Source organism: Bufo bufo, chromosome 2 (genome assembly GCF_905171765.1).
Source record: "Bufo bufo chromosome 2, aBufBuf1.1, whole genome shotgun sequence".
In the NCBI taxonomy this organism is placed as follows: domain Eukaryota; kingdom Metazoa; phylum Chordata; class Amphibia; order Anura; family Bufonidae; genus Bufo; species Bufo bufo.
In genome coordinates this window covers 349,178,897-349,190,876 of record NC_053390.1, presented here as the reverse complement: position 1 = coordinate 349,190,876, position 11,980 = coordinate 349,178,897, and positions in this window count along the sequence as shown.

The following is an 11,980-nucleotide window of genomic DNA, read 5'->3' as shown; positions in this document are numbered from 1 at the left end:
GAAGGGAGACGTCCCAGAGGAAGAGTTCACCGCTGTGTTCCTGGCAAACTCAGCCCAAGGCAGAAGGTCAACCCAATTGTCTTGGTGATCGGAGACATAGCAACGAAGGAATTGCTCCAAGGCCTGATTGGATCGTTCTGCGGCCCCATTGGACTGAGGGTGGTAGGCCGAGGAGAAGGAGAGATGAATCCCCAACTGGGAGCAAAAGGCGCGCCAGAACCTGGACACAAACTGACTCCCCCGATCCGACACAATCTCCTTGGGCAAACCGTGCAACCGGAAGACCTCCCTGGCAAAAATCGTGGCCAACTCTTGTGCAGAGGGTAACTTCTTGAGAGGAACACAGTGGCACATTTTGGAAAACCGATCCACAATCATGAGAATGACCGTATGGCCTCGGGATGCAGGGAGGTCCACAATGAAATCCATCCCCAGGTGTGACCATGGGCGCTCCCCGGTGGCTATGGGTTGCAGAAGGCCCAACGGAAGGTGCCGAGGGGACTTACTCTGGGCACAAACGGAGCATGCCGCTACATATGCGGCGATGTCGGAACGTAGGGAAGGCCACCAGAACAGACGTGAAACAGCCCAGGACAGCTGATTCTTTCCAGGATGCCCCGCGGTCTTGGAGTTATGGTAGGTTCGCAACAACCGAGTGCGCAACTCCTCAGGCACAAAACATCTGCCGTTGGGTCTCCCAGAGGGAGCACCAGATTGAGCCGCCAAAATCTGCTCACCCAGGGAAGAGGTCAGGCTGGTGCGAATGGCGGCCAGGATCTGATTCGGAGGTATGACCGAAGTCGGAATTGACTCCTCCCTGGACAGCTCGGAGTACTGCCGTGATAGGGCATCCGCCCTGATGTTCTTGGAACCGGGTAGGTAGGAGACCACGTAATTAAAACGTGACAAGAACAGAGCCCATCTGGCCTGACGTGGTGTCAATCTCTTGGCCTCAGAAAGGTAGGTCAGATTCTTATGGTCCGTCAGGATGAGAACCGGAACCACCAAACCCTCGAGCAAGTGCCTCCATTCTTTAATGGCCTGCACGATGGCCAATAACTCCCTGTCACCAATCTGATAGTTGCACTCCGCGGAAGACAGTTTCCGGGAGTAAAACCCACAAGGAAGCAGAGGACCCTCTGGTGTTCTACGCTGAGACAGAAGGGCGCCTACTCCCGTCTCAGACGCGTCCACCTCGAGGACAAAGGGCAACCCAGGGTTGGGATGCGACAGAATCGGATCCGACACAAAAGCGGACTTTAGGGCCTCAAAAGCTCGGATGGCCTCGAGCGGCCAGACCTGGGAATTACTGCCCTTCCTGGTCAGATCCGTGAGAGGCTTGGCCAGCATGGAAAAGTCCCTGATGAACTTCCGATAATAATTGGCGAAGCCCAAAAAGCGCTGCAGGGAACGAAGACCACTGGGCTGGGGCCACTGTAAGACAGCCGAAACCTTCTCAGGATCCATGGAGAACCCCTCAGCGGAAATGATGTAACCTAAGAAGGTTACCTGGGATCGGTGAAATTCGCATTTCTCAAGCTTACCGAACAGCTTGTTCTCTCGTAACCGTTGCAACACTCGTCTGACATCCAGAATGTGGGCCTCCATGGATTCAGAATATACCAAGATGTCATCCAAATAGACCACCACACACTGCTGCAACAGGTCATGGAAAACATCGTTGATGAATTCCTGAAAGACTGCGGGCGCATTGCACAACCCAAAGGGCATAACCAAGGATTCATAATGACCGGTCCTGGTGTTAAACGCGGTCTTCCACTCATCGCCCGCCTTGATCCTTACCAGGTTATATGCCGCCCTCAGGTCGAGTTTGGTAAAGACCGTGGCCCCTTTAAGGCGATCGAACAGCTCGGAAATCAAGGGTATCGGGTAAGCGTTCTTGATCGTGATGCGATTGAGACCCCTGTAATCGATGCAAGGCCTCAACTCACCGCCCTTCTTTTTCACAAAGAAAAATCCAGCCCCTGCCGGGGACGAGGATTTGCGAATGTGTCCGCGTGAAAGCGCCTCCCTCACGTACTCCTCCATGGCCTCATTCTCCGCTACCGACAGTGGATAGACTTTGCCACGAGGAGGAACGGCACCAGGTTGTAACTCTATGGCACAATCGTATGGGCGGTGCGGAGGTAGGGCAACCGCGCGCACCTTATCGAATACATCCCGGTACTCCTCGTATTCAGGAGGCAACAGAGAGTCCGAGGAAGTACACAGCAACTTGACAGACCCATGGATGCAACTAGCCCCACACTGCGGTGACCACGAGAGGATCTCGGCCGATCTCCAATCGAAAGTCGGATTATGCTTCTGGAGCCAGGGGTACCCCAAGACCACCGAGTAGTGTGGAGACGAAATAACCTGGAGGCAGACCGACTCTCTGTGAACGGCACCAATGGCTATCCCCACTGGAAGGGTCTCATGAGTCACGTGTGACGACAGAAGGGGTCTGCCGTCTATCGCCTCAAGAGCCAGTGGGGAACCTCGAGCCTGCAGAGGAATGGAATTGGCGGCAGCGAACACACTATCAATGAACAAACCACCAGCACCAGAGTCCACCAACGCCTGGGTCGTCACCGAGCCCCCGACCCAGGAGAGGACAACAGTGATCAGTGGTTTGTCAACACGGGAAACCGGGGACGAGGAGACTCCACCCAAGATCTGCCCCCGACAGGATCTCAGGTACGAGCGTTTCCCGGACGGTTCGGACATGCCAACCGAAAATGCCCACCGAGACCACAGTACATGCATCGACCCTCGCGTCTCCGGAGTACCCTCTCCCCCTCGGACAGGCGAGCAAACCCCAGCTGCATGGGTTCACCCCCAGACAAGTCATCCCCAGGAGGCGTGGGAGGAGAGGGAGGCACGGGTGGGACAGCAAACGTAGGCGCCAATCTGTTAGAACACCTCCGCAGGCTCTCCTTAAAGGAAGGTCTCTCCCTGAGTCTGGTGTCAATCAAAATCAGGAAAGAAATAAGAGACTCGAGCTCCACTGGTAGGTCCTTAGCTGCAACCTCATCCTTCAAGGCATCCGAGAGACCATGAGAGAAAGCAGCGACCAGAGCCTCATTATTCCAGCCCACCTCTGCTGCCAGGGTACGAAACTCAATGGCGTATTCAGCTACGGATCGTGAACCCTGTCTGATGGACATAAGGAGCTTCGCGGCAGAGGCAGCACGAGCCGGCACATCGAATACCTTCCGAAGAGAAGCAACAAAACCGGAAAACTCGGCAACCACCGGATTGTTGTTCTCCCATAAAGGGCTGGCCCAGGCCAAGGCCTTGTCCGAGAGCAGCGAGATCAAGAAGCCCACCTTTGATCTCTCAGTAGGAAAGGCATGTGGCAGCAACTCGAAATAAATGCCCACCTGGTTAAGGAAACCTCGGCACTGAGTTGGCTCTCCCCCAAAGCGCTGTGGAAGAGGGGCAGAACCGGTCATACCCCGAAACACCGCAGGCGCAACAACAGGTGTCGGGGTAGACTCTGGCGCAACAACCGGAGCGGCAGTAGGAGCGACAACCGACCCATCGGCAACGGGAGCGAAATGAGCCGTGCGTTCAAGCAGGGTTTGCAACGCCACAGCGAACCGACCCAACAGGTGATCCTGCTGATCAAGTCTGGCAACCAGCATGGGTAGCGAGGATGGCCCTGTACCGTCAGAACTCATGGCTTGGTCCTAATGTCACGGAACCATGAACCAGACGTACAACAAGAGATAAGTGAAAATAAGAAGGCTTTATTGAAAATAAAGCTGTAAAGCAAAAGTCCAAACGAATGGTGAAACCGAAGCAGAGTCTTTGAGAGGCCAGAGATCAGGAACCAGAAGGGTAGTCAGATGAAGCCAGGATCAGGAACCAGCAGGGTAGTCAGACGAAGCCAGGATCAGGAACCAGAAGCAGCAGCAGTCTTAGAAGCATGTGAACACAGGAGGACCAAGCAAGGAACTGAAGCCACAGACCTCCTATATATATGAGCTAGGCATCCAGCTCCTCCCAGTGGGAAGGAGGAGCCGCAGGGTGGAAGGCTACAAGAAACCCAGAAACCAAGATGGCCGCCAGCACATGTCAAACGAAGGAGAACAGCAAGAAGGTAAGACCATGACACATGGCCTGAGCTTGCCCTTTACCCCTTGGAGGTGCTGGCCTGCCCTGCAGCCGGTGTATTGTCTGAACGTGTGTTTAGCACGACTGTAGGGTTATATTTCCCAATGTTTTGGGGTGGACCCTAATTTTAAACAATAAAAATAAATGTAAAACCAAAAAGCAGTGTAGGCTACCTCCTCCACCGCCGCTTCCACCTACACTGCCACATCCACCGCCTCCTCAACCTCCTACTCCATATGGACCTCGTCCCCATAGATCAAGATTATTATTTTTTTATTTTATGTTATTTAAAGTCATTTCCCTATCCACATTTGTTTGAAGAGCACTTGCCATGCTCTTAACCACATTTTGATGCCATTTGCAGACCTCTAGCCCTTTCCATGACATTTTTACAGCCATTTTAGTGCTCAAAAGTTCGGGTCCCCATTGACTTCAATCGGTTCGGGGTCAAGTTCGGGTTCCGAACTCAAATTTTTTTGTGAAGTTCGGCCGAACCCGTCCAACCCGAACATCCAGGTGTCCGCTCAACTCTATTTGTGACGAAGCGCGTTAAAAATCAGCTATTTCCAGGCTGAAGGGAGTGTGTATCTTGGTGTACATCACATGCATAGCTAGTCTGCTGTGGTAGTGAAACAGTTACTGTGCGTCAGTATGACAGGCAGTTGACAAATGTCCCTCTTGGAATCAGTTCACACTTAACTTATTTGGTTAGTTACTGACCAATTAACTGAAGTGTGAACTCAGCCTTACAGGTCAATGTTAGTGTCAGGTATAAAGAACTTAACTGTGCAGTGGCCCAAGATTGTACTATAGAGTGAAAGAGTGCTCTCCTTTTATGCCGTTACTTGATTCTTTCTAGAGAACCTGTTATGTTACATGCTGATACAAGTAGTGGCAGTGACAGGGTGGAGAGGGTAAGCAGTAAGCTTGTGTTGAGAGCACTGTTTTTTTTTCCCTTCTTATGATCCGTCACAAGAACAACCCCCAAAAGATAATGTGAACACCCGAAAATCTGTAGTATCAGACCACAATTTGACCCCAATAACAGAATCAAGAATTAATGGAATTACTGATGTAAAAAAAACAAAGTGAACACCCAAAAACCAGTAGTATCAGACTGCAATTTCACCTCCATTATAGAATCAATGATTAATTGAATTACTTACGTATAAAAGAATGGGAACAACCTAAAATCAGTAGTATTAGAACACTTTTTAACCATAATTAGTGCAGCAAGGTGTAATAGAATAGCTTCTCTATTACCCATGATTTACACTGTTCAATTGTCCCTGCTCTCTCCGTATAGTGTGGATAATGCCTCCCTATTATATCCCTACATCACTAACCTGTCCCTGAACTGTTCAAATGTCATATTTTGTAAATAAAGTCTTTCCAAATCACTGTCCCTAGTGCCTGTCACGTCTCTACCTGTACTAACTACACAGTAAAATGGAGTAGACCGGGCAGGCTGTTTCTTTTTATAGGGATGTGACATTACAGGGGCTGGCTATCTGCTGTTTAGCTGGCTGCACGTCATTATGGGTGTTCCCTCCTTTCCGGGCCTCTTACTTTCACTTTGTAATATGTGCAGCAGCCATTTTAGAAAAAATCCAATTCATTACCACGAATCGCCAGGAAATTCGGATTCATGATGAATCTAATTTTTCCTGAGTGGATCGAATTCCACTTTGTCAACTTCGATACACTACAAGTATATCATTTAGTAAATGGCCCCCATTTTAGCTTATGAGAAAGGGTCTTCCAAAGATCAGTAAGATAATTGTCTTTGGACATCAGCGTGAACTTTTTGTATAAGTGACTGCAATTAAATTACATTAACTGAGTAATTGGTATCACATATTTTAGCACAATTTTGTTTGCTGCTACAGGTAGTGGGAAAACAACCCAATATTACTTCACATACCAGCTTTAAATGGCCGCCATGGCACTAGTATCAGGTTGTTTACTGCAATGTATTAGAAGATGACAGCACAAAGTCTGTAATGATTTGACTGCCCAGTCTAAGGGAATGGAGCCAGATTTTGTTTGTTTAGCCTTCTAAGTGACAGAATGAGAAATCTGTTTTGTCTACAAAGAATATCTTTACTTACTTCCCTTATTAAGGGGCCCCTAAACTAACATGAGGCTCCTAGGTAATTACTGTATTTTTGCCCAAATAAGATGCACCTAACCATAAGACGCACATAGGTTTTAGAGGAGGAAAATAAGAAAAAAATGTATTTTCATCTGACCTCAGATCAGACCTCCAATCTTTATCAGACCCCAAAATCAAATCCCCAATGTTAATCAGACCTCAAATCAGATCTCCAATGTTAATCAGAAAGTTTTTTACTCCAACTTATAACTGAACTCAACAAACTAGAGAAAGCATGCAATATTGCATGTGTTTTTTCCATCTTTTTGCAAATGAAGTGCTCTCTTGACCAAAAATATGAATCATTCTATTGTGTTTTTTAATCAGTGTAGGTCAGTAGGAAAGAAATTGAAAAGCAATCTTAAAAACGTTACATGAAACGTCATATCTTTTGTCAAATGCACTGAAAATAGAACTAATCCATCAGGTCTTGAACCTTGATCAGGGGGAACCTGATACCAGCCAAGCATTTCTTCTACAATGGCCACTGCAAAGAAAATGTAGTTTTATATGGCCCCCATTCAAATAAATAGTTGCCCATGCAAAAGAAGGCCAGAACATGAACCTCATGTTCAGAGTTGCTCTCTGTTCTGGCTCATAGAGAGTGTCCTCAGTGGGGAACCTATTCAAAATGAAATCCATATGGCCTTAAGTCCATATGGTCTAATAGGGGCTGTCTTCATGAGACCATACCTTCAAGGCCCTGACATTTTACACTAGAGCTTATACCATGCTATATTTTTACCTCCGTGTGAACATAGTGAATAATGTTTCATGAATCACACACATGAGATGGCTTCTGAAGTTGTCAGGCTCACATTTGGAGAGCTGTGTTGATGATATTGGTGAAATTATCTGATATCTTGGTAGTATGCTAGATTAATTAAGTAGATGCTATTGCTTCTAAAAATGGATCCCTTTGAAAATGTAAAATACATGATTTCACAACATTATTATGTGATTAATCCATCCCACACATACAACCTGAATCTAGGTTAAACTGAATTATCCCTGTATATAGCACGGTAAATGTCACTCTACTGTGGGACTATAAATACATTAAACCATGAAGCCTGTGATAAATTATGAGCGTCACAGAAGCAATATTTATTGCTAGTTGGTGGTCCCATTAAATCTTCTCATGATCAAACCAAGTTTTCAAGCTAGACATATAATTAGCAGACAGAATCAAGCGTATTGTAATGTGTCACTAAGGACGCATATTACCTGCAGAAAAATATATGAATTCAGAATACAGCAAAATCCAACCTTGTAGCTGTAAATATCTTTAATTATAATCAATTAATTGACAAACTTCTGTGCTGCAAGATGAAATGGTAATATGTACTTTAGAAAAAAAAATTTGAATTGCACACATGCATAAAGCAAAGGTGCCAGACCAAAAAGAGAGGTAAACGGAGTATAGAAAAAAGTGCTTAGTTAAAAAAGGTCTCACTGCAATCAAGCACAAAAATGGCAGAGGATGGAACACAGGAACTCTAACATGGTAATGAAATAAAATCCCATGCAGACCATATAATGTTAAATATGTATCTTTAAAGGCATTGTCCCTTGAAAGATATGGGGGCACATTTATTAAGATTGGCGTTTTAGAAGCCAGTCTTAATAAACCCCTAAGCCGGCGTCTCTTCATACCTTCGGCGTATTCTCTGCCAGTTCTAAATTTAAGACAGTTTCTGAGCTATTTTATACTTCTACAACTGGCGTAGAAAATGGTAAATGAGACAAGCCTGCTGGCCCGTCCCCTTTCCTGCCCATGCCATGCCCCCTTTATTTAGACCTGGCGTGTGCAGGAAAAAGTCGCAGATTGAGCTTGAAAATATGTCTAATATAGGAGTATTTCAGCTTAGTAAATGACCCCCATAGTTCATGTATAAATTCCGCCCATAGTTATAAACAGTTTTGTATTTATACTTTTCTGCTTGCATCCCCAGTTATTCCAGGAATAATGTTAGTCTGGCGCCACCTGTTATTTCTATTAACCTCTTTAGGACATCCACCTTACATGTATGCCAGATGTTGAGACTTTAAAGTTTTACACAGCAGACACTCAGAGGCATTGTCCATAATGGGTAATAACACCAATCATGGACATTTAACCCTTCAGATGCCATGGTCAATTGTAACTATGGCATCTGAGAAGTCTTTCCTCAGGAGCGCTGTGGTCCCGGGGCCTGAATAGCTCCCCATCGTCGAGATTTAGAGAGCTGTATGGTTGCTATGGCACTCTGAGGCCTTCTGAAGGCTCAGATGCCTCTCACAGTCAACTTCCTATGGTGCCCTACCATAGGTAAAGCTCCAAAGGAACATAATTAAACTCCCATCGGCTGAAGTGTTAAATCATTGCAGTCTATTTCAAAAGCAATAAGACAATCACATGTTAAAGTGCCCTAGTGGGACTTTAAATAAGTTTAAAAAAGTTTTTTTAAATATAAAAAAGAAAAAAAAATTAATCACCCCCCCTTTCCACATTATAAAAATAAAAAAATGAATAAAAAATAAACATCATTGGCATCACTGCGTCCCAAAACATCTGTACTATTAAAATATAATAATACTTATCCTGTACAGTGAACGGCGTGGAAAAAAAAATGAAAACGACCCGTTTACCTTTTTTGGTTCACCTCCCAAAAAAAATTTGAATAAAAAGTTATCAAAAAGCCATACACTCCAAAATGGTATCAATAAAAATTGATTTTCCAGCACAAAGTGTGCCCTTGGCTCTGTAGATGTGCCTGTGGCTCTGTAGATGTAATTATTAAAAAGCTTGGGGAGTCATAATATGGTTATGCAAAGAAAGAAAATTCATATTTTTAATTTTTCATACAAGAAAAACGATATAAATGCGGTATTACTGTTATTGAACTGACTCGGAAAATGAAAGGAACAGGTCAGTTTTGCTGCAGTGGGAATGGCGTAAAAATGAAACCCAGAAAACATCATTTTTGAATTTCTTTTCCAGCTTCTTACTACATCAAATGCAATATAAATTTGCCATTAGATAGTACAACTTGTCACACAAAAAAACAAGCCCTTATATGGCTATGTAAATGGAAACATAAAGTTATGGCTCCAGGAAGGCAGGGAGTAAAAAACTAAAATGCAAAAACAGAAAATCACTTTGTCCTTACGTTGTTAAACGTTCTTTCTGTTTCCAGCTCAGTAAATGCCCCTAAGTGGACACACATGCTCAGTGTTGCCTCTCTAGCTCTGCTCCTTTGGCTATTCTTAGTATGGTTAGTCAGCTACTTCTGAAGCTACAGCATCTTTACTTCTCAGAGGAGATAATGAGCCAGTGCAATTTCAGCAAAACTGTAGTATCATTTTCTTATCACCTGCACAGAATCTCGTCTGACATGCTGCAGCTTAGAAACAGCCACCTTACCATACCAGAAATCCCTGGCGGCAAGACTGAGCATGTCCACCTCAGAACATTTACTAAGGTAGACACAGAGAAGCTGCTAAATAGAAACAGTAGGGATATACTAACATTTTTCCTGGGGTATCTGGGAATACAAGCACATTTTTTTAACAAGACCAAATACAAAAAAATGTTTATAATTATGGGCTGGATTTAACTATAAGCAATATTCTTCAAGAGACAAACCCTTTAAATTTTAGGAAAATCGCATAATACAAACAGCAACATATGAACATAACTAACAAGCAGTTAAACAGGCAAGTACTGTAAGTACCTGTACCATAGTATGCCCAAACACCCCAAGATCCTGACATATATTTTTCTGATGGCTTCATCTGGGATGCTAGGTGACAATGACCATTTAAAAAAAGGGATACCCAATCAGTGCTACTGTCCACAGTGTGTATAAATTCATTAAAACATTGTGCCGCGAATTACCTGCAGCTTGTGCTTCATAGATCAATTTCCTGTTTTTTATCTGTCTTTTTCTTTTGGAAGAAAAGCTAATTTGCATATCTTTTTTCCCAGAAACTCAGGAGTGTTGCCTGGCCTATATTAATTCACATACATACTATGCATACTAGGCACTCTCTATAAGGAGAGATAATATCCCCCGGATACTGACCAAGGCCTCTCCCCTACAGATGACATACCGGCTTAGCAATGATCCAAGTTATGCTTGAAGGTCTGTTTAAAAGGCTAAGCATTGACTTTGGATAGCTACATTACTCCTTCTGGTGTGAGACACTCAGCTTTCCTTTCCTTTTGGAAGGAAAGCTGATGTGCATGTCTTTTTCACAGAGGAGTGTTACACATCAGAATCTGAAATTTGTTCAAAAATTCAATTCTGAATTAGATGTATTGATTTGCTCATCTCTAATTTTTAAGTTTTGAATTGAACTCCTTTAGAAACAACCAAGTAGTCACACAGCAGACAGTTTTCATTGTCGGGTTCAGCACTATTTTACATAATGTAAAAGTAGGGTAATTCCGCATTTCATTGTGTTTAATCTGTAGCAGTACATTATGTATGATCAAAGCGCTTTTTCAGGAAGAGATTGGCTAGCCCGCTGAGAATCGTGCATCTTAGCTATACAGATAAATACATTTGTATGCTATTATTTAATTAGGATGGAAAATTTCAATATGACAGCATCCAGGCTAAAAGCGCAAATACAATCTACATAGCAAAAGTCCCAGAGTATGCTGTAAAGGATATACTGTGTACTTAAATGTCAATGCTGTTTATGTAGTGGCAGAATATATGGCAGGTGTAAAGCTCTTCATACATTTTTATGAACAGTAGAAGCTGATTAATCCACAACAGTATGAAAGAAGTGATAAACCTTTATTCACAATCTTCCCTTTACATCTTTTGGTACTAGATTTAGTCATTTATGGCTGGAGGTACACCACGTATACTCCCACTCATAAGGAGGCAATGGAGCATCAATTACCGTATGTGGCTGTGATTCAGAGAACTATGGGGGAGATGCAGCTCATAAACACAAGCAAATAGAAAATGATGTTTATCAAATGTTATAAAATAAAACTCTTACTGTAATAAACTGTAACAGTACACTACTTATAATACTAACTTTGCACATATAACTATTAACCCTCTCCTTTTATAAAATACTTTTATATTTAGTTTATATATTTGTCTTATACAGGAGATACAGAAACAGCCAAGTATGCTGCTTTGTGACTCTCCATAGACTTCTATGGAGACAGCCACATGAAAAATGTATAATGTAGGTTTGGATACAGGGTGATGGTTTTATCTATGGGGGGGTTTTCCTATAAAATAATTTTTTTAAGTAATTGTATAAGTTTGTTAGATACTAGTGTTGAGTGAAGTTCTCCAACTAATTACTATTGTTGATCAAGCACCAAAGTGCTCGGGTGCTCTGGCCGAACACATCGGGATGCTCGGGTGCTCTACCGAGCACCTGAGTATAATGGAAGTCAATGGCAGAACCCGAGCATTAAACCAGGCACCCCCTGCTCTGAAGAGGGGAGGGTGTCTGGTTCACATGAAAAGGTCAGAAATTGATGGAAACACCACCGAAATGGTTCGGGAACAGCATGGGGAGGATGTCTGGTTGCATCTTGGACTCCCAGGTCGCTGCTGGGAACGATGTTGTCCGAGTTGTACGCCACCTTTACAGACTGACAATAATACGAACAAAACCAAAGATAAAATCGATTTTAGAGGAAAAATTGTTAAGAAACATTCTTTCCTGTATTTTTACTTGTATATA